The sequence below is a fragment of the Protopterus annectens genome, chromosome 2.part0 (assembly GCF_019279795.1).
Source record: "Protopterus annectens isolate FY-2018-M chromosome 2.part0, PAN1.0, whole genome shotgun sequence".
NCBI classification, from domain to species: domain Eukaryota; kingdom Metazoa; phylum Chordata; order Ceratodontiformes; family Protopteridae; genus Protopterus; species Protopterus annectens.
Window position 1 is genome coordinate 835,017,385 of NC_056728.1, and position 24,006 is coordinate 835,041,390.

Genomic DNA, 24,006 nt, shown 5'->3' on the forward strand with positions numbered 1-24,006 from the left:
TTATGTGGTACATAAACAAGCAAGGGGTCACTCATTCATATCCCCTCTGCAGACAAGCCATGACCTTGTGGAACACAGCTCTAACCTTTCAAGTTCATCTGCAAGCACAATTCCTGCCAGGAGAGAAAAACACTCTGGCAGACGACTTAAGCAGAAACATCATGGATCCGCACGAGTGGAAATTAAATCCACAAATATTCAGCATGATAGCACAAAAATGGTGAAGCCCGGACATAGATCTGTTTGCCTCTCCAATTAATTGCCAGCTACAGAAATTCTGCACAAGGACTTAACCACCCACAAGCATGGAAAGTGGATGCCCTCTCATTTAGATGGAAAAACTTTCAAGTATATGCCTTTCCATCACTGCCTCTCCTTTCAAAGGTACTCCTAAAAGGCAGACAAGAAAAGCCAAAAAGGATCTTGATTGGCCCAGACTAGCCACGCCAGCACTGGTAACCAATCTTAAAGAACTTAGCACAAGGTCCACCATGGATACTGCCTCAAATTCCACATCTTCTGACTCAGCAAAACAATCAGATACTTCACAGCCAGCTCAAACCTTTAAACCTGGCTGCATGGCAGATACCTTAGTCAAGCAAACAACACATCTCTCTAAAGCTGTTATGAATGTCATTTTGGAGGCCAGGAGGCCTAGCACCAGGAAAGCCTATTCGGATAAATGGAAGAGATTCTCTGCCTGGAACCAGGCACACAGCCTTGACCCTCTTGTCCCAAGTATTCCTCAGATGTTATTATATTTAACTGATATGCTGGACAAAGGCCTATCCTTTTCATCCATTAAGATCCACGCCTCTGCTCATTACAACACAGACCGCCAATTTTCTCTCATCCTTTGCTAAAACAATATCTCAGAGGGGCCAAAAACATAAGGCCGCCCCGTAGAGCACCAACTCCAACTTGGAACCTCAACTTCGTCTTGGAGAAATTAACTTTACCTACTTTTGAGCCAGCCAATTCAGCAGAGTTAAAATATGTCTCATGGAAAAAGTACAGTTGTGTACACTTACCATAAATGTAGATGTTCGAGTGTCTTCACTGTTGCAGTCATGACTGTAGGGTTCTCCCTTGCTGGCAGGCAGTCCTCGGTCGGCCAGAATCCCAAAGTCTGGGTCTGGCGTCGGCTGTTCAGTCATGCTCCTTGACGTCAAGGTGCCAGGAGTACAAAGCTGACAGCCGAAGCCATGTTCTCCAGTTTTTCTTGCCCCAGATGTCAGGAGTCCCAAAAAGAGTAAAGTCCCATATCCTTTGCAAATACACCTCAGAAGAATGGTGAAAAAAAAGAACCACACAAAAGTAAAAATAAGAGGGGACAGGAGGGAGGGAAACCCAGACTGCAACAGTGAAGACACTCGAACATCTACATTTATGGTAAGTGTACACAACTGTACTATGTTCATCGTGTTTCACTGTTGCAGTCATGACTGTAGGGTAGAATCCCAAAGCAGAATGAAAGGGAGGTGGTTATAAAGAAGAAGGGGCGGCTAAAAGGCCCTGCAAGACTGCAGAAGCAAAGCCTGCCCTAGACTTAGAATGGAGAGGTAGATTGTAGTGCTTTGAAAAGGTATGCACTGAACTCCAAGTTGCAGCTTCCAAAATGTCTTTGGTTGGAACTCCCCTGAGGAAGGCAGCTGAAGTGGCAGCAGCTCTGGTAGAGTGAGTCCTTATACTCCCTGGGATTTGCTTTCCATGGTATGAATAACAAAATCTGATTCCATGAGCAATCCATTTAGAAATAGTCTGTTTTGAAATGGCTTTACCTTGGGAACTTGAAGCATAAGAAACAAACAATTGCTCTGAGTTTCTGATGTCCTTGGTTCTGTCCAGGTAAAAACGTAGTTGTCTGTGTACATCCAAGGAATGTAAGATCCTTTCCCCTTTATTTTGAGGAGTGGGGAAAAAAGTTGGCAAGTGAATAGTTTGATTTAAAGCCACTTTGGAAACCACCTTAGGCATGAAAGTAGGATTCGTCCTTAAAGACACCCTGTCTTGATGAAAAATAATGTAAGGTTCCACAGCCATGAGAGCTTGCAACTCTGAAACTCTCCTGGCAGAGGTCAGAGCTAAGAGGATGGCTGTTTTTCAAGATAAAAACTTGATATCAGAAGAGGCAGCAGGCCCAAAAGGAGGTAAGGTGAGCTTTTCCAAAACATAGTTGAGATCCCAAGCAGGAATGGGAGGAGATCTAGGAGGTCTTAAGTTCTTAGCTTCTCTGAGAAACTGTCTCATGAGCTGGTGGGAAAAGATTGGAGGGTCTGTATTATAATGAGCGGAAATAGCAGAGGCATGTATCTTAATGGAATAGAAAGAGAGACCCTTATGTAAGAGATCTGTCAGGTAAAGTAAAATCAAAGGAATGTTAGGAAGAAGAGGATCAGAATCCTGAGCCTGCATCCAGGAACAAAATCTTTTCCATTTTCCTGCATAAGATTTTCTAGTGCTAGGACGTCTGGCTTCTAAAATGACATCCATAACCTGCTTGGGTAGGAGAGAATGAATCAAAGACCTTGGATTAACCAGGCCGCCAGGCTGAGAGTTCTGACATGGGAGTGTAGAACCTGACCCTGGTGCTGGGACAGAAGGTTCGGAGTCTGTGGTAAAATCCAAGGAGGCTCCAGACATAGGTTTTTCAGAGTTGGGTACCAAAACTGTCGAGGCCAATTTGGGGCCAGCAAGATTATCATCTTGGGCTTGTCCTGTCTGATCTTTAATAATACCCATGGAAGAAGAGGAAGAGGCGGAAAGGCATATCCCGAGAGGTTTCTCCAACTGAATGATAGAGCATCCACTTTCCAAGCTTGTTCGTGGAAAGTCCTGGTGGAAAAAATCTGTAGTTGATGATTGAGGTGGGATGCAAAGAGGTCTATGTGAGGACATCCCCAGACTGCTGTTATCATCCTGAATATTTCGGTGTCCAGCATCCACTCATGTGGGTCCGAAAGGTTTCTGCTCAGACTGTCTGCCAGGAAGTTTTGCTTCCCTGGTAGAAACTGAGCTTGAAATTCCAGATTGCAAGCTAGAGCTGTGTTCCATAGATCCATGGCTAGTCTGCAAAGGAGGTAGGAATGAGATCCCCCTTGCTTGTTTATGTACCACATAACTGTGGTGTTGTCTGTCCGTATCAGTAGTTGTCCTGGTTGAAGAAGATTCCTGAAGGCCAAAAGAGCTTTCTGAACGGCCAACATTTCCTTTAAATTGATATGCAGATGCAGATCATTTTTCCCCCCATATCAAACATCCATCAACATTATAGTTCGTCACATAACTTTTAAATACACTCTGGTCCTTCTTTTATAGTTATTCATGCTATATGTCAGTCTTCTGATATATCACATATGATCCAGGCTCACATATTGGTGTATCCTTGTACTGCAATGATTTTTGTTCACTATGCAATAGAGTAGTATATATTTGCATGGCTTGATTATGTGAGTTCATGCTAAATATATATACATTTGTGTGCGTATTGACCTATGTATGGCATCATCTATTGTAGTAGCTTTACCACTAAATCAATGCATGAGTTTAAGCAGTTTTAATGAAAATGATATTGATTGAGGTGTGCACTGTGAAATTAGTTAAGCACATAAAATAATGAGTATGAATGCATACTCTAAGTATCTGTTGATGCTCTGTTCTAATATGATGCACTTCTAATGTCTTTGAATTTAGCTAACTTTGACTTGTCCATACCTAATACTTATTGTATAATCTGCTGATATTAGGCATGTGCGAACATGACCTTATTATTTCACATTATCTTATTGTTTCAATATATCCTTAAGATAATTGAATATGCTGACGTGAGCATTGGAATAATAATTTAATTATACTATGGCTTGTCATCTCTTTTGAAATGTGTTTTTTCTACTCGGCCAATATATTTTTTGGCTGAGTATTAAATTATGATTTTTTGGGGTCTTCACTAAAGGATAAAAATGTCATGCTGAAATTTTAAAATTTTTAATCGATGCGTCTGCTCATGTTGATTGGTTTAGCAGACGTTGTTTCCGATCCGTAGTGACACACGGATTGATGAAACTTTGTTATTTGGTTTTATAAATGATGCTTAGAGTAAAAAATTTTTTGAGAGTGTATGTGGCTTATGATTCACATTATATGTTTTTACAAATGTTTTTATAAATGATTTTCACAAACCATGTTTGTAACTGACCTTGATGAACAGACTGATAATCGAGTTTACATCTTTGAGAAAGGATACTATAAGATACTCTGAACCTATCTCTTTAAATTGTGGAATGATTACAGTCTTAATTATATTATTATTGTTTTATCAATTGATTAATTGATATTGGTTTTTGCATATAAGTAGAGAGGTTTCTTTTGTCTAATTGTAACCTGATGAAGCGCACCTGTGTGTGCGTGAAAGCGCTCGTTCAACATTAAAACTTTTTCACTTTTCATGGTGGTTCCTTGCAGTTTCTTTTATCTTCAGTTTTTCAGAGTTGGGTACCAAAACTGTCGAGGCCAATTTGGGGCCAGCAAGATTATCATCTTGGGCTTGTCCTGTCTGATCTTTAATAATACCCATGGAAGAAGAGGAAGAGGCGGAAAGGCATATCCCGAGAGGTTTCTCCAACTGAATGATAGAGCATCCACTTTCCAAGCTTGTTCGTGGAAAGTCCTGGTGGAAAAAATCTGTAGTTGATGATTGAGGTGGGATGCAAAGAGGTCTATGTGAGGACATCCCCAGACTGCTGTTATCATCCTGAATATTTCGGTGTCCAGCATCCACTCATGTGGGTCCGAAAGGTTTCTGCTCAGGCTGTCTGCCAGGAAGTTTTGCTTCCCTGGTAGAAACTGAGCTTGAAATTCCAGATTGCAAGCTAGAGCTGTGTTCCATAGATCCATGGCTAGTCTGCAAAGGGGGTAGGAATGAGATCCCCCTTGCTTGTTTATGTACCACATAACTGTGGTGTTGTCTGTCCGTATCAGTAGTTGTCCTGGTTGAAGAAGATTCCTGAAGGCCAAAAGAGCTTTCTGAACGGCCAACATTTCCTTTAAATTGATATGCAGATGCTTCTGATCCTTTGTCCAAAGGCCCTGCAGACAGTAGCCTTGAAAATGGGCTCCCCATGCATAATCTGAGGCATCCGTGGTTAGTATCTGAGTGGCCGGAGGCAGACAGAAGGGTTTTCCTGTGTTTAGAGTACATGCCTTGGACCACCAAAGGAATTCCTTTTGAAGACAAGGCAGGACGGAGATCAGTATGTCTAAACTGTGGCAATGCTGCGACCATACACTTTTTAGGTACCACTGTATTTTCCTCATATGTAGTCTTGCATATGGTACGAGAAGGATGCAGGAGGCCATGTAACCCAAAGCTTGCAGGAATTTCCTTGCAGATAGCTGAGTTAACGTTGCCAAGGTTTTGAAAGTTGAAGCCAGCTGCAACTGTTTCTCGTGTGTCAGAAATGCCATCTGGGTTGTTGTGTCTAGAGAAGCACCCAGAAAAATTATCTGTTGTGAGGGTGTCAAATTTGACTTTTTTATGTTTACAGTGAATCCCAGGAACTTGAGGAAATTCTGAACAAACTGTAGATGCTGGAGTAAGACCTCCTTGCTATCTGCCTGAATAAGACAGTCGTCCAGATAAGGGTAAATTTGAATTCCCTTGAGTCTGCAATAAGCTACTACTGGAGCCAGGCATTTGGTGAAGACCCTGGGCGCAGTAGACAATCTAAAGGGCAGGGCAGAGAATTGAAAGTGCCTCGATCCGGCCTTGAACCTGAGGTATTTTATGCGTTCCTGCCTGATGGGAATGCGTAAATATACCTCCTTTAAATCCAAAGTTACCATCCATGCATTTTTGGTCAGCACTGGAAGTAGCTGCTGTAGAGTTAGCATCTTGAATTTTGGTATCTCTAGAAAAGTGTTCAAGACTGACAGATCCAGAATGGGTCTCCATGAATTTTGCTTCCTGGGGACTAGAAAGAGCCTTCAGTAAAAGCCTTGTCCTATCTCTGAAAGTGGAACTAGTTCTATGGCTTTCATAGCCAAAAGAGCTTCCACCTGGTTTAAGGCCTCTGTCCATTGATGTTTTGGAAGATGTTCATCGTGTTTCACTGTTGCAGTCATGACTGTAGGGTTTTCCCTTGCCAGCAGGCAGTCCCAGGTCGGCCATAATCCCAAAGTCTGGGTCCGCCGTCGGCTGTTCAGCCATGCTCCCTAACATCAGAGCACCAGGAGTACAAAGCTGACAGCCGACGCCATGTTCTCCAGTCTTTCTTGCCGTGTGGTGATTGCAGTTGCATTCTTGAAGGACATCTGCTGTCATAACATATGGGTTGTCCTGCCTCAGGCAGCCCTCGGTCGGCCGGATTCCAAAGTCTGGGTCCGACGTCGGCTGATGTTTCATTTCTCTCCGACGTCAGAACGGCTGGAGTACATAAGCATCAGCCGACGCCATCTTCTTCAGTCTTTCTTGCTGCGCGGTGCCCGAAGCAGAAGCAGTTCACAAGTGCCGGTTGGTCAGCTCCTGTATTCTTCGAAACCGAAGTCATCAAAAAAGCTAAGTACCCCGTTGGGGACCTTTTCTTGCCTCAGCCGATGTCAGAAATTATGAAAAAGTAAATAATTGTTTGTCTTGTGGTAAACAAATACCTCATAAGGATTTCCATTCTTACTGCCTCCCTTGCCTTGGCCCAGACCACGACGTCTCGGCCTGTACCGCCTGTGCTCGCTTCAACAAGCGCACTCTCAGGCGCCGGGCGGAGTTCGCTGAAGACTTTTTCGGCGAAAAATTTGATTACACAATGCCGTCGGAACAACCGACAACGCATACTCCTAAGAAATGAAAAGACCGGGACCGACATCCTCGGCCCGCGTCTTCCACCGACACCACGGCAAAACTTACCGCGAGTGCCCCGGTTCCTTCTGAAGTGGTTATTCCACCGCTTCGAACCGAAGACACCGCATTACCGATACCTCCGATACCGGAGGCCACTCCGATGCCAGTTATTGATTTTCCTCCGGATACTGAAACCGAGGAAATGCCCGAGACCATTGCTGTTGATAAGGTCACTCCTGCACGTGGAGCGGCTAGGCCTCCCATGTCCATGTCTGTCAAGGCCTACACACGTGCTAAGGCAGCCAGCAAGACCAAGCATCTTACTGCTAAAACCTTACCTCAGCCGACTCCTGACACTTAAATCATGTCTTTGGCAGCAGATTTAATTTCCCTGATCAGAGGTTCCCAGGCCCATCCTGAAAGAGGATCCCAGCCTCCTCCTGATAAGAGGCCCAGGGTTGAACCCTCTGACCCTCTTTCTTCAGATGAAGATTCTGAGGGCTCTGTTCACTCTGAAAGCCAGGAAGAGCCCTTCCAGACCTATGAGGATTCAGATGCAGAGGACTCCATTCCCTCGGCCTCTCCTCCTGAGGATATTTCTTTTGGGGAAGTTCTGCATTCCATGAGGGAGCATTTTCAGTGGCAAGGCCAGGAATATTCAGATTCCAGAAAGCGCCTTTGAACATTCCTTAAAAAACCCCAGCACAGACCCCTAGCTATACCTCCTGTGCTTGATGTTTTGGATGATCTATACTCTGACTCCAGTGTTGCCCCTGATACTCTTCCTCCTGCTCCTGTCAAGCCTGACAGATACTATAGGGTCCCAGAAACCCATTCTCATTTCTTTAGGGCCCATGCTGTTGATTTAGAAACTATTTCCCAGGGGCCTAAAGGGGTTTCAGCTACCACCTCCAAAAATCCTTTGCCTTCCGACAGGGAAGCAAGGTCCTTAGAGAGATGGGGGAAGAAGGTTTACACCTCCACTACTTTATCTATGAGAGCTCTCAATTGTCTCTTTCACATGTTTCAATATCAGGATTTCCTGTTAGATGATTTACAGAAAAAATTGGCCTCTCCTGAACCTTTAGATAGGAAGTCTTTGCAAGAGGCTGTTCATAATTCTCAGCAGGTTAGCAATCACTTTCTACAGTGTGGATATGATGCATTGGAAGCTTCATGTAGGGCAGCTATGACAGGGGCGGTCATTCGTAGACATGCATGGTTAAAAGAACAACCTTTACCAGATCATGTTAAGGCAAAACTTCTTGATGCACCCTTGGAAAAGAACAAGCTCTTTGGTGCTAATGCTAAAGATGTGTTAAAGTCCATTGAGGAAAAAGCCAAGTCAGTTCAGACAGTCAAAGATTTCCTCCAGGTTCAGCCACCCAGATTCAGCAGGAACTGGCCTTCTAAAAATTGGTCCTTTCCTAATCCTGAAAGATTTCAAAGGGGCAAAAACAGGCGTGCCCGAGGAAGAGGGCAATACAAACCAAAGAGGTGACACAGGGGTTTCTCCTGCCCCGCAGGGACAATCTCAATGACTTTCCTCTAGTTCCGCTTACCAAGGAGCAAACAGAAGCTCCCTTGGGCGGAAAATTATCTTTGTTTTCAAACAATTGGCACAAACTGACAAAAGACAAATGGATTTTGGACATTATAGACCATGGTTACAGGTTCCATTTTCATACCTTGCCAAGAAAACAGGGCATGCCAAACCTTCCACAAAATCAGAGGACAGAGGCTATCAAGCAAATTTCTCTGCTTGCTCAGATCAAAGCAATAGAAAAAGTTCCACTACAAGAACAAGGTCAGGATTTTATTCAAGACTGTTCCTTGTTCCAAGAAAAGAAACTCAATGGAGACCAATACTGGATTTGTCCGCTTTAAACACTTTTCTCATAGTACCAAAGTTCAAAATGCTGACTCTACAGCAACTCCTTCCCATGCTGGGCAAGGGGTCTTGGCTGATTACTCTGGACCTCAAGGAGGCATACCTGCATGTCCCTATCAGACACAGTTGCAGAAGATACCTCAGATTTCTTGCAGGGCCAGAGCACTATCAATTCTCAGCATTGCCATTTGGCTTATCTACTGCGCCCAGAGTATTTACGAAATGCCTGGCATCAGTAATTGCTCATTGCAGGCTCCAGGGGATTCAAATCTACCCGTACCTGGACGATTGCCTCATTCAAGTGGACAACAAACTAACCTTGACAAAAAACTTGAATTATGTCATACACTTGCTACAGGCTCTGGGATACACAGTCAACTTTCAAAAGTCAAGACTTCAGCCATCCCAGCAAATAACCTTCTTAGGAGCCAAACTAGACACAGCCTCTCAAATGGCTTACCTGACAGAAGACAAGCAAAAGAAGTTAACTCATTACTTCAAAAGTTTAGCAAAACTCACCCAGATGACTGCAAGGAGATTCCTACAGGCCCTGGGTTACATGGCATCCTGCATTCTCCTGTTTCCACTAGCAAGACTACACATGAGAAAGCTTCAATGCTGCCTAAAAAGCTTATGGTCTCAACACAGCAACAACCTAGAAGCAACTTTGTCGCTCATTCCATGTCTTCAAAAGGAATTTCTATGGTGGGCCACAATAAGCCAGTCAAACACAGGTATGTCATTCAAAAAACCTCAGATAACACAGACCATGACCACAGACGCCTCAGACCTTGGATGGGGGGCGCACATGGAGGGCAGATGTATTCAAGGACAATGGTCTCCAAAGGAAACACATCTGCATATCAACCAAAAAGGAATGCTGGCAGTAATGCATGCCATCGAGGCCTTCGGACAGCAACTTCAACAAGGCCACCTACTAATACGGACAGACAACACCACTGTGATGTGGTACATAAACATGCAGGGGGGCACTCATTCTTACCCCCTTTGCAGACTGACAATGAATCTTTGGGAAAAATCACTGAGTTTAAACATACAGTTACAATCCCAGTTTGTTCCAGGCAAAGACAATGTTCTGGCGGACAGTCTAAGCAGGAATTTCCTAGACCCCCACGAATGGAGGTTACATCCAGACATCTTCATACGACTCACCTCGACATGGGGCAGGCCGGACGTAGACCTATTTGCCTCCCACTTGAATCATCACCTACAAAAGTTCTGCTCAAGGACATATCCACAAGCATGGAAAATAGATGCTCTCTCATTCAACTGGAGCTCCCTAATAATCTATGCATTTCCACCTCTGCCACTGATGACCACAGTGTTGCTAAAGATCAAAGCAGAGCAGCCGAAGGGGATCCTAATAGCTCCAGACTGGCCAAGACAACACTGGTACCCACTACTACGGAGCATATGTCACAACAAAACATGGGCCCTTCCCCAGTGGCCCCAACTTTTGACTCAACACAACTTCAGGACAGTTCATCCCAACATCCAGATGCTACAGCTAACAGCTTGGGAGATCCCATAAATAACCTCAATTTACCTCTTTCCAAGGAAGTCCAGCGGATACTAACAGAAGCCCGCAGACCATCCACCAGAAAGGCTTACTCAGCCAAATGGAAGAGATTCAGCATTTGGAATACCAACAAGGGTCATGATGCATCACTTTTGAGCATCCCACTCATTCTGGAATACTTGGCAGATATGCTACATAACGGACTCTCATACTCTTCCATAAAAATACATGCTTCAGCTATCTCAGCTAGGTACAGCACTGATCCACCTGTATTTTGACATCCTTTGTTAAGGCAATTTCTTAGAGGAATCAAGAATATAAAGCCCCCAAGAAAGGCACCAGTACCAGCTTGGAATCTCAGTTTTGTCCTAGAAAAATTGACTCTACCTCCATTCGAGCCAGCAGCTTCTGTGGATTTACAATTTCTTTCCTGGAAGACAGCTTTCCTGCTGGCCATTACCTCAGCAAGAAGGGTTTCGGAATTACAGGCCCTAATGGCAATACCACCATTCATAACTTTTCACAGAGACAGGGTCTCCTTACGAACCAACCCTATCTTTCTACCAAAAGTGGTATCTAGGGTTTCTTTAAATCAAGCAATTCACCTGCCTACTTTCTTTCCCAATCCTGAGAACAAAGGGGAAAGACTGTTACATACCTTGGACATACACAGGCAACTTCGCTACTACCTAGACAGAACCAAGACCAGTAGGAAGTCTGATCAGCTTTTTGTAGCTTACGCCCCTGGAGTACAAGGAAAAGCAATTTCCAAACAGACAATTTCAAAATGGATTGGACATTGCATCAGATTCTGCTATTCCTTTCATGGAAAGAGTGTGCCAGCCAATGTCAGACCACACTCCACCAGAGCTACAGCCACCTCTACAGCATTCTTAAGAGGGGTGCCTACAAAAGACATTCTAGAAGCTGCTACATGGAGCTCCGTGCATACATTTTCCAAACACTACAATCTCCCTTTATATTCCAGATCCAGAGCAGGCTTTGCTTCGGCAGTCCTGCAGGGATTGATAGCTACACCATCCCTTTCTTAGAGCATGCCACCTCCCCCAGCTAAGCTATGGTATTCAACCCATATGTTATGACTGCAGTTGCATTCTTGAAGGACATAGTACAGTTTTGTACCTACCATAAATGTAGATGTCCGATAGATATGCAACTGCAGTCGGGTTTTCCCTCCCTCCTTCCCCTCTATGCCTTGGGTCCACTCTTCTCCCTGTTATCCTTAGCTAGGGATATCTGTTATGATGTATCTGTTTATTGCTTATTTATTTGTATGGAAACCTATTATTGTCTTCCAATTTGATTACCGCCTTCCTTGGAGGGCACCTGGCATCTGGGGCAAGAAACACTGAAGAAGATGGCGTCGGCTGATGCTTATGTACTCCAGCCACTCTGACATCGGAGAGAAATGCGACATCAGCCGACGTCGGACCCAGACTTTGGAATCCGGCCGACCGAGGGCTGCCTGAGGCAGGACAACCCATATGTTATGACTGCAGTTGCATATCTATCGGACATCTACATTTATGGTAGGTACAAAACTGTACTTTCACAAGTGCCGGTCGGCTGACTCCTGACAAACTTTTCTGAACAATCTTCAGTCCGAAGACTTTCTTCTCCTACTCAAAGCTAAGTACCCCGTTGGGGAAATTGTTTTCTTGCTCCAGTCTGATGTCAGAAAATGTTAATAATTGTATTTCATGTGGGAAGCAAATACCTCATAAGGATTTTCATTCTTACTGTATTCCTTGCTTAGGCCCTGACCACGACGTAGCTAGTTGTCGGTTTTGTGCTAGATTCAATCAACGTACAATTAAACGAAGGTACGATTTTGCATTTCATTACTTCGGTAGGCGTTTTAGTTACAAAATGTCGTCGGATACGGTTCTGGCTACCGGAGTTCACAAATGACGCAAGGACAAAGACAGGCCTCCTAGGTCCAAATCTGATGATATTGTACAAGCAGAGCCAGCTTCAGGTTCGGCCGTCGTCAGTGAGGCACTTTTGCAGCCCCTGTCATCGGCCATTTCGGAACCGATGGCCGAAACGGACTCCCACGATCAGCCAACTAGGCCTTTGAATACTTCTGTTGCAGGACCTTCGGACAATTTTCCTTCGGATGGGTCCGGAGCCGCTGTGCAGGTACCGGCTTCCGAAAGGGTTTTCAGGCCTACTCAGCTTCTAATAAAGGCAAAGACAAAGACAAAGGCAAAGACTCCTTCCAAATCAAAGACTGCAACACAGGCCTCTTCTGATCCGGCTCCCAAGTCACAGAAACAGTTACTTAAGATGGCGGAGGACTTACTATGATTAGGGGTTCACATCCCCCACCAGATAAAAGGCCAAGGCAGGAAGTTTATTATGACTCCTCTGATCAGGCTTCTGTTTCTTCAGTTTCTTCTTCTGACCAGGATTATTCTTTCCCTCCTTATGAGGATTCTGATGCTGAGGAATCCATTCCCTCAGCTTCTCCCCCTGAGGATTTCTCTTTTGGGAAACTTTGCATGAAATGAGGGAACATTTTCACTGGGAAGGACAGGAGTATTCAGAATCTAAGAAAAGACTAAGGGATTTTCTTCTTCTTCCCCAGCATAGACCCCTGGCTATTCCTCCTGTTTTGGATATTGTGGATGATGCTTTTTCGGAGGCTAACTTAACCCCTGACTCTTTTCCTCCAGCTCCTGTTAAGCCTGACAGATATTACAGGGCTCCTGATTCCCACCAGTTTTTATACAAGAACCCTACTGCTGACCCTGAAACCATTTCTCAGGGTCCTAAGGGAGTTAAGGCCACTTCTGCTAAGAACCCCATTCCCACTGAGAAGGATTCCAGATCTTTAGAAAGATGGGGCAAAAAAGTGTACACTTCTGCTACTTTATCTATTAGGGCTTTAAACTGTCATTTTCATATGCTGAAATACCAGCAATTTCTCCTGTCTGTTTTAAAACAAAAGCTAACTTCCATTTCCGCCTGTGCAGATGATAAGGAATTACATGATTTAATGCATGCTACTGAACAAGTTGGGAAGCATGGTTTACACTGTGGTTTTGATGCCTTGGAGGCTTCTTGTAGGGCTGCTGCCTCTGGTACAGTAATTAGAAGGCATGCATGGTTAAAGGAACAAAATTTGCCGGATCAAGTAAAAGCTAAATTATTGGATGCTCCTGTTCAGCATAATGTTTTGTTTGGATCTAAGGCTGAAGAGCTGATTAAAAAGATGGAGGATAAGGCTAAATCCATGCAAACAGTTAAAGATTTCTTACAAGTACAGCCTCCCAGATTTAGTAGAAATTGGCCTACAAAAAATTGGTCCTTTCCCAATTCAGACAGGCCTCAGAGGGGTAGATACAGACGCTCACGAGGAAGGCCTCAAACACAAGCCTCTTATAGACCAAGACAGTGAACTGCTTCCACCCCTAGGGGAGCAGAGGACAGGTTGCAAGCTCATAGAAAACAGACTCAATGACTCCCTCTGTTGGGCTGCTGGAACTTCTTGCCTGGAAGCCCCTCTCGGAGGAAAACTTTCTCTTTTTCACCTAAATTGGACTGATATAACCCAAGACAAGTGGGTTCTGGATGTGGTTTCAAGAGGTTACAAATTCCATCTTCATACCTTACCAAGGCCAAGCGGATGGCCAGATCTTCCAAAACATCAATGGACAGAGGCCTTAAACCAGGAGGAAGCTCTTTTGGCTATGAAAGCCGTATAACTAGTTCCACTTTCAGAGATGGGACAAGGCTTTTATTCAAAGCTCTTTCTAGTCCCCAGGAAACAAAATTCATGGAGACCCATTCTGGATCTGTCAGTCTTGAACACTTTTCTAGAGATACCAAAATTCAAGATGCTAACTCTGCAGCAGCTGCTTCCAATGCTGACCAAAAATGCATGGATGGTAACTTTGGATTTAAAGGAGGCATATTTACACATTCCCATCAGGCAGGAGTGCAGAAAATACCTCAGGTTCAAGGCCGGATCGAGGCACTTTCAATTCTCTGCGCTGCCCTTTGGATTGTCTACTGCGCCCAGGGTCTTCACCAAATGCCTGGCTCCAGTAGTAGCTTATTGCAGACTCAAGGGAATTCAAATCTACCCTTATCTGGACGACTGTCTTATTCAGGAAGACAGCAAGAAGGTCTTACTACAGCATCTACAGTTTGTTCAAAAGCTTCTCAAGTTCCTGGGATTCACTGTAAACATAAAAAAGTCAAATTTAACACCCTCACAACAGATAATTTTTCTGGGTGCTTCTCTAGACACAACAGCCCAGATGGCATTTCTGACACACGAAAAACAGTTACAGCTGGCTCTAGCTTTCAAAACCTTGGCAACTTTAACTCAGCTATCTGCAAGGAGATTCCTGCAGGCTTTGGGTTACATGGCCTCCTGCATCCTTCTCGTACCATATGCAAGGCTACATATGAGGAAAATACAGTGGTACCTAAAAAGTGTATTGTCGCAGCATTGCCACAGTTTAGACATTCTGATCTCCATCCTGCCTTGTCTTCAAAAGGAATTCCTTTGGTGGTCCAAAGCATGTACTCTAAACAAAGGAAAGCCCTTCTGTCTGCCTCCGGCCACTCAGATACTAACCACAGATGCCTCGGATTATGCATGGGGAGCCCATTTTCAGGGCAACTGTCTGCAGGGTCTTTGGACAAAGGATCAGAAGCACCTGCATATCAATTTAAAGGAAATGTTAGCCGTTCAGAAAGCTCTGTTGGCCTTCAGGAATCTTCTTCAACCACAGATGTCCTTCAAGGATGCATCTGCAGTCCTAACAAATGGGTTGTCCTGTCGTCAGGCAGCCCTTCGGTCGGCCGGATTCCAAAGTCTGGGTCTGGCCTCGGCTGATGTCGCACTTCACCCGACGTCATAGCTGCAGTTCTTTGGGTATAAAGGTATCAGCCGACGCCATTTTCCTCAGTCTTTCTTGCCGCGTGGCGCCCGAAGCAGAAGCTGTTCGCAAGTGCCGGTCGGTCAGAACCAGAGATTACTACTACCGAAGACTTCTAAAAAGCTAAGTACCCCGTTGGGGACTCTTTCTTGCCTCAGCCGATGTCAGAAAAAGTGAATAACTGTTTAACTTGTGGGAAACAAATACCTCATAAAGATTTCCACTCTTACTGCCTACCTTGTTTAGGCCCAGACCACGATGTAGCAGCTTGTCTAGCCTGTGCTTCTTTCAACCGACGGACGCTTAGACGTCGGTCGGAATTTGCTGAGGAGTTTTTCGGCTCCGCTTTTGCTTACAATATGCCGTCGGAAACTCCGACTTCGCAATTAACTAAAAAGCGCAAGGAAAAGGACCGACACTCGCGGTCCGCGGTTTCGGCCGAAACCGCGGTTAAGTCAACCGCGAGTGTCTCGGTTTCGGCTGAAACCGAGTCCACGGTTCTTCCTTCGGCCGAAAGCTTGCCTCCTACCGAGGCCTCATCCAGCATGGCTGAATCTGCTACTGAAATCCCACCTGCTCTTGCAGGTTCACAGGATTTATCTGATACTATACCTTTAGATATATCTACTCCTGCACGTGGAGCTGCTAGGCCCCCTGCATCCATGTCGATTAAGGCTTTTGCCAGGGCTAAAGCAGCAAAATCTACCAAAACTGTGCCTGCTAAGACCCCTTCTCACAGGCCTAGCTCTAGTTCTCAAATGCTTAGTCTAGCAGAGGATCTCATTTCTTTGATCCGGGGATCTCAACCTCACCCTGACAGGGCCTCTCACCCACCTCCAGAGAAGAGGCCTAGAGCAGAGCCCCCTGAGCCAGTTTCTTCAGATTACTCCTCTGATGATTCAGATAATACAAACCCTCCAGAGGGCCCTTATTCTCCTTATGAGGACTCTGATGCAGAAGACTCCATTCCTTCTGCCTCTCCGCCTGAGGAATTTTCTTTTGGGGAAACCTTGCATGCTATGAGGGAACAATTTCAATGGCAGGGCCAGGATTTTTCAGACTCTAGGAAAAGGCTTAGGACCTTTTTGCATTTGCCACAGCATAGGCCTTTAGCCATTTCTCCAGTACTTTCTGTTGTGGATGATGCATTTAATGATGCTTGTACTGCTCCTGATTCTCTTCCTCTGGCCCCTGCTAAGCCCGACAGGTACTACAGGGTTCCGGACACACATTATCATTTGTATAAGGCTCCTTTTGCAAATCCTGAAACTATCTCCCAGGACCCAAGGCTGTAGCAGCTACCTCTGCCAAAAAACCCCTCCCCTCTGAAAGGGAATCTAGGGCCTTAGAGAGATGGGGTAAAAAAGTTTACACTTCTGCTACTCTTTCGGCTAGGGCCTTAAACTGTCAATTCCACATGATTCAGTATCAGGAATTTATGTTAGATCAGTTAACTAAAAAACTGTCCTCGTCTGAACCATTAGACAAAAAATCTGTTCAGGAAATGGTACATAACATTCAGCAGGTCAGTAATCATTCCTTAAAATGCGGCTATGATGCACTGGAGGCTTCCTTCAGATCAGCTATGACTGGTACAGTGATCAGAAGACATGCATGGTTAAAAGAGCAGTCATTACCAGACCATGTTAAATCAAAGCTCCTAGATGCTCCCATGGATAAGCTCAATTTGTTTGGCTCCCCTGCACAGCAGGTGCTGAAGAAGGTGGAAGAGAAAGCAAAATCTGTCCAGACAGACAAGGATTTCTGACAGGTCCAGCCTCCAAGGTTTAGTAGGAACTGGCCTTCCAAGAATTGGTCCTTTCCAGACACCTCCAGAGCTCAGAGAGGCAGGAATAGGCGCCCAAGAGGCAGGGGTCAATCCAGAGGTGCCTACAGGGGACGTCAGTGGCAGCCTAACAACCAGCGAAGTACTGCCACAGATCCAGCCACCACCACTTCCACAGGACAATCACAGTGACTTGGCTCTGAGACCGCCTACCAGGGAACAACTAGAAGCACCCTTAGGCGGAAAGCTAGCCTTATTTTCAGTAAACTGGCATCACATCACAGGAGACAAATGGATTTTACAGACAATAGACCAAGGTTACAGGTTTCACTTCCATACTCTACCAAGGAAGAGAGGAATGCCAAACCTACCTCCAAATCAGAAGACAAAAGCTCTAGAACAAATACACCACTTACTAAGGATGAGAGCTATAGAAAGGGTACCGTCTATGGAACAGGGGCAAGGATTTTACTCCAGACTTTTCCTGGTGCCAAGAAAAGAAAACCAATGGAGACCTATACTCGACCTGTCCGCTCTAAACACATACCTCATTGTTCCAAAGTTCAAAATGCTGACCCTACAGCAGCTTCTTCCCATGCTGGGCAAGGAGTCTTGGCTGGTAACTCTAGATCTCAAGGAGGCATACCTGCACGTCCCCATACGACCAAATTGCAGAAGATACCTCAGATTTCTTGCAGGATCAGAGCATTATCAATTCTCAGCATTGCCCTTTGGCTTATCTACTGTGCCCAGAGTATTCACGAAATGCCTGGCATCAGTAATTGCTCATTGCAGGCTTCAGGGAATTCAAATTTATCCTTACCTGGACAACTGCCTGTTACAAGTGGACAACAAAAACAAATTAGCAAAAGATTTGAAAAAGGTCATTCATCTACTGCAAGCCCTGGGATACACAGTCAATATAAAAAAGTCAAGGCTGATACCATCCCAGAGGATAACTTTCTTGGGTGCAGAGCTGGACACATCAAATCAAATGGCATCCCTCACAGCAGAAAAACAGAAGCACCTTCCTCTCTATTTCATGGCATTAACAAAGCAGAACCAGCTAACAGCAAGGAAAGTCCTACAAGCCCTGGGTTACATGGCATCCTGCATAATATTGATTCCACATGCCAGACTACATATGAGAAAGTTACAATGGTACCTAAGGAATTTATGGTCTCAGCACAAGCACAGCCTAGAAACCCAAATTCCAATAATTCCATGCCTGAAGCAAGAATTCCAATGGTGGGCTCAGGCCTGTCAATCGAACAAAGGGCTGCCCTTCCACAGCACTCAACCAAGCCAGACTATCACAACGGACGCCTCAGACCTCGGTTGGGGGGCACACATGCTGGACAAGTGCATACAAGGCTTATGGACTCAAGACCAGCTGAACCTACACATAAATCAAAAGGAGATGCTGGCAGTAAAACTGGCAATTCAGACATTCAGACCATTTCTTCGACAGGGTCAATTGCTGATGAGGACGGGCAACACCACAGTTATGTGGTACATCAACAAACAGGGAGGCACACATTCATATCCTCTATGCCGGATGGCAATGGACCTCTGGAATGTGGCCCTGAGCTTCAACATTCAGTTACAAGCAATATTTGTACCAGGAAAAGAAAATATACTAGCAGACATCCTAAGCAGAACTACCACGGATGCCCACGAATGGATGCTGCATCCAGACATCTTCAAATCCATTACAGGGAAATGGGGACTACCAGAAATAGACTTAATTCGCATCCCCACACAACCACCAATTGAAAAAATTCTGCACGAGGGCATACCACCCACTTGCTTGGAAGGTGGACTCCCTATCTTTCAGTTGGAAAAACCTGACAGCATATGCATTCCCTCCTCTTCCTTTGATGCACAAGGTGCTATTGAAGATCAAAGAAGACCGTCCAAGGATCATCCTGATAGCTCCAGACTGGCCGAGGCAGCATTGGTACCCATTACTGAGGAGCATGTCTCGGGAACAAATATGGCCTCTGCCCCTAGTTCCCTTACTGTTAACACAGAACAACTTCAAAACCCTGCATCCAAACCTAAAAACACTGCAGTTGGCTGCCTGGAACATTGCATAAGACAAAATAACCCAGATTTATCTCAAAGGGTTAAAGACATTATCTTGGAAGCTCGCAGACCCTCAACAAGGAAAACTTATTCAGCAAAATGGAAAAGATATCTCATTTGGAGTGCAGCAAAAGGAGAAAATGTGTCACTGGTAAACATAGCTAACATCCTGGAATACTTGGCAGAGCTTTTCCACAATGGCCTGTCCTATTCTTCCATTAAGATTCATGCATCAGCTATTTCAGCAGAATACAACATGGACCCTCCAGTCTTCTCACATCCTCTGCTCAGGCAGTTTCTGAGAGGAATTAAAAATGTAAAACCACCAAGGAAGCCACCATTGCCCACATGGGACTTGAACTTTGTGCTAGAAAAGTTGACACTCCCTCCTTTCGAGCCAGCAGCAACAGCAGAATTACAGTACTTATCATGGAAAACTGCTTTCCTGCTTGCAATCACTTCAGCAAGAAGGGTTTCTGAACTACAGGCATTAATGGCAGTACAGCCCTTCCTTATCTTCCATCAAGATAGAGTGTCCATGAGAACTAATCCTACTTTTATGCCAAAGGTGGTCTCCAGGGTATCTTTAAACCAAGCTATCCACCTGCCTACATTCTTCCCCAACCCACAGAACAGGGGAGAGAGACTATTGCATACCTTGGATGTACGTAGACAATTGCGCTACTACCTGGACAGGACCAAGAGCAATAGAAAAACTGACCAATTACTGGTAGCATATGCAACAGGAATGGAAGGAAAAGCAATTTCAAAACAGACAATCTCTAAGTGGATAGGAAATTGCATTAGATTTTGTTACTCCTACCAGGGAAAGACAACTCCAGAAAACATCAGACCTCACTCCACAAGGGCTACAGCCACTACTACAGCTTTTTTACGAGGAGTGGCTACCAAAGACATTTTAGAGGCTGCTACTTGGAGCTCCGTGCATACATTTGCCAAGCATTATAATCTACCCTTATACTCCAGATCCCGAGCAGGTTTTGCCACTGCTGTTTTGCAAGGGATCTTAACTACACCATAATCTTATTATTCCTCCTCCCCCAGTTTGGCTATGGTATTCTACCCATTTGTTAGGACTGCAGATGCATCCTTGAAGGACATAGTACAGTTTTGTACCTACCATAAATGTAGATGTCCGAGAGGTATGCATCTGCAGTCAGGATTACCCACCCTCCTTCCCCTCTGTGGTACTCCTAGGGTATTTGCCCATCTTGTAGCTAGCTGGGGGAATCTATTATGGTGTAAAAAATATGCTCTCTATTGTTTGGAAACATTTGCATTTATCCAAATTTAGCCTTCCTAGAGGGCACCTGGCATCTGGGGCAAGAAACACTGAGGAAAATGGCGTCGGCTGATACCTTTATACCCGAAGAACTGCAGCTATGACGTCGGGTGAAGTGCGACATCAGCCGAGGCCAGACCCAGACTTTGGAATCCGGCCGACCGAAGGGCTGTTTGACGACAGGACAACCCATTTGTTAGGACTGCAGATGCATACCTCTCGGACATCTACATTTATGGTAGGTACAAAACTGTACTTTATGTGGTACATAAACAAGCAAGGGGGATCTCATTCTTACCCCCTTTGCAGACTAGCCATGGATCTATGGAACACAGCTCTAGCTTGCAATCTGGACCTTCAAGCTCAGTTTCTACCAGGGAAGCAAAACTTCCTGGCAGACAGTCTGAGCAGAAACCTTTCAGACCCACACGAGTGGATGCTGGACACTGAAATATTCAGGATGATAACAGCAGTCTGGGGATGTCCTCACATAGACCTCTTTGCATCCCACCTCAATCATCAACTACAGATTTTCTGCACCAGGACTTTCCACGAACAAGCTTGGAAAGTGGATGCACTATCATTCAGTTGGAGAAACCTCTCAGGATATGCCTTTCCGCCTCTTCCTCTTCTTCCACAGGTATTATTAAAGATCAGACAGGACAAGCCCAAGATGATAATCTTGTTGGCCCCAAATTGGCCTCGACAGTTTTGGTGCCCAACTCTGAAAAACCTATGTCTGGAGCCCCCTTGGGTTGTGCCACAGACTCCAAACCTTCTGTCCCAGCACCAGGGTCAGGTTCTACACTCCCATGTCAGAACTCTCAGCCTGGCGGCCTGGTTAATCCAGGGTCTTTGATACATTCTCTCCTACCCAAGCAGGTTATGGATGTCATTTTAGAAGCCAGACGTCCTAGCACTAGAAAATCTTATGCAGGAAAATGGAAAAGATTTTGTTCCTGGATGCAGGCTCAGGATTCTGATCCTCTTCTTCCTAACATTCCTTTGATTTTACTTTACCTGACAGATCTCTTACATAAGGGTCTCTCTTTCTCTTCCATTAAGATACATGCCTCTGTTATTTCCGCTCATTATAATACAGATCCTCTAATCTTTTCCCACCAGCTCATGAGACAGTTTCTCAGAGGAGCTAAGAACTTAAGACCTCCTAGATCTCCTCCCATTCCTGCTTGGGATCTCAACTATGTTTTGGAAAAGCTCACCTTGCCTCCTTTTGAGCCTGCTGCCTCTTCTGACATCAAGTTTTTATCTTGGAAAACAGCCATCCTCTTAGCTCTGACCTCTGCCAGGAGAGTTTCAGAGTTGCAGGCTCTTATGGCTGTAGAACCTTATATTATTTTTCATCAAGACAGGGTGTCTTTAAGGACTAATCCTACTTTCATGCCTAAGGTGGTTTCCAAAGTGGCTTTAAATCAAACTATTCCCTTGCCAACTTTTTTCCCTACTCCTCAAAATAAAGGGGAAAGGATCTTACTTTCCTTGGATGTACACAGACAACTATGTTTTTACCTGGACAGAACCAAGGACATCAGAAAATCAGAGCAATTGTTTGTTTCCTATGCAGTAAGTTCCCAAGGTAAAGCCATTTCAAAACAGACCATTTCTAAATGGATTGCTCATGGAATCAGATTTTGTTATTTACACCATGGAAAGCAAATCCCAGGGAATATACGTATTCATTCCTCCAGAGCTGCTGCCACTTCCGCTGCCTTCCTCAGGGGAGTTCCTACCAAAGACATTTTGGAAGCTGCAACTTGGAGTTCAGTGCATACTTTTTCAAAGCACTACAATCTACCTCTCTTTTCTAAGTCTAGGGCAGGCTTTGCTTCTGCAGTCTTGCAGGGCCTTTTAGCCGCCCCTTCTTCTTTATGACCACCTCCCTTTCATTCTGCTTTGGGACTCTACCCTACAGTCATGACTGCAACAGTGAAACACGATGAACATAGTACAGTTGTGTACACTTACCATAAATGTAGATGTTCGAGTGCCTTCACTGTTGCAGTCTGGGTTTCCCTCACTCCTGTCCCCTCTTATTTTTACTTTTGTGTGGTTCCTTTTTCCTCCATTCTTCTGAGGTGTATTTGCAAAGGTTATGGGACCTTATTCATTTTGGGACTCCTGACATCTGGGGCAAGAAAAACTGGAGAACATGGCGTCGGCTGTCAGCTTTGTACTCCTGGTGCTCTGACGTCAGGGAGCATGGCTGAACAGCCGACGCCGGACCCAGACTTTGGGATTCTGGCCGACCTAGGACTGCCTGCCAGTAGGGGAGAACCCTACAGTCATGACTGCTATAGTGAAGACACTCGAACATCTACATTTATGGTAAGTGTACACAACTGTACTATCTGGCCATCCGCTTGGCCTTGGTAGGGTATGAAAATGGAATTTGTAACCTCTTGAAACCACATCCAGAACCCACTTGTCTTGGGTTATATGAGTCCAATTTAGGTGAAAAAGAGAAAGTTTTCCTCCGAGAGGGGCTTCCAGGCAAGAAGTTCCTGCAGCCCAACAGAGGGAGTCATTGAGTCTGTTTCCTATGAGCTTGCGACCTGTCCTCTCCTCCCCTAGGGGTGGAAGCAGTTCACTGTCTTGGCCTATAAGAGGCTTGTGTTTGAGGCCTTCCTAGTGAGCGTCTGTATCTACCCCTCTGATGTCTGTCTGAATTGGGAAAGGACCAATTTTTTGTAGGCCAATTCCTACTAAATCTGGGTGGCTGTACTTGTAAGAAATCTTTAACTGTTTGCATGGATTTTGCCTTGTCCTCCATCTTTTTAATCACCTCTTCAGCTTTAGATCCAAATAAAACATTATGCTGAACAGGAGCATCCAATAATTTAGCTTTTACTTGATCTGGCAAGTTTTGTTCCATTAACCAGGCATGCCTTCTAATTAGTGTGCCAGAGGCAGCAGCCCTACAAGAAGCCTCCAAGGCATCAAATCCACAGTGTAAACCATGCTTCCCAACTTATTCAGTGGCATGCATTAAGTTATGTAATTCCTTATCATCTGCACAGGCGGAAATGGAAGTTAGCTTTTGTTTTAAAACAGACAGGAGAAATAGCTGGTATTTCAGCATATGAAACTGACAGTTTAAAGCCCTAATAGGTAATATAGCAGAAGTGTACACTTTTTTGCCCCATCTTTCTAAAGATCTGGAATCCTTCTCAGTGGGAATGGGGTTTTTAGCAGAAGCGGCCTTAACTCCCTTAGGACCCAGAGAAATGGTTTCAGGGTCAGCAGTAGGGTTCTTGTATAAAAACTGGTGGGAATCAGGAACCCTGTAATATCTGTCAGGCTTAACAGGAGCTGGAGGAAAAGAATCAGGGGTTAAGTTAGCCTTCGAAAAAGCATCATCCACAATATCCAAAATAGGAGGAATAGCCAGGGGTCTATATTGGGGAAGAAGAAGAAAATCCCTTAATCTTTTCTTAGATTCTGAATACCCCTGTCCTTCCCAGTGGAAATGTTCCCTCATTTCATGCAAAGTTTACCCAAAAGAGAAATCCTCAAGGGGAGAAGCTAAAGGTATGGATTCCTCAGCATCAGAATCCTCATAAGGAGGGAAAGAATATTACTGGTCAGAAGAAGAAACTGAAGAAACAGAAGTCTGATCAGAGGAGTCATAA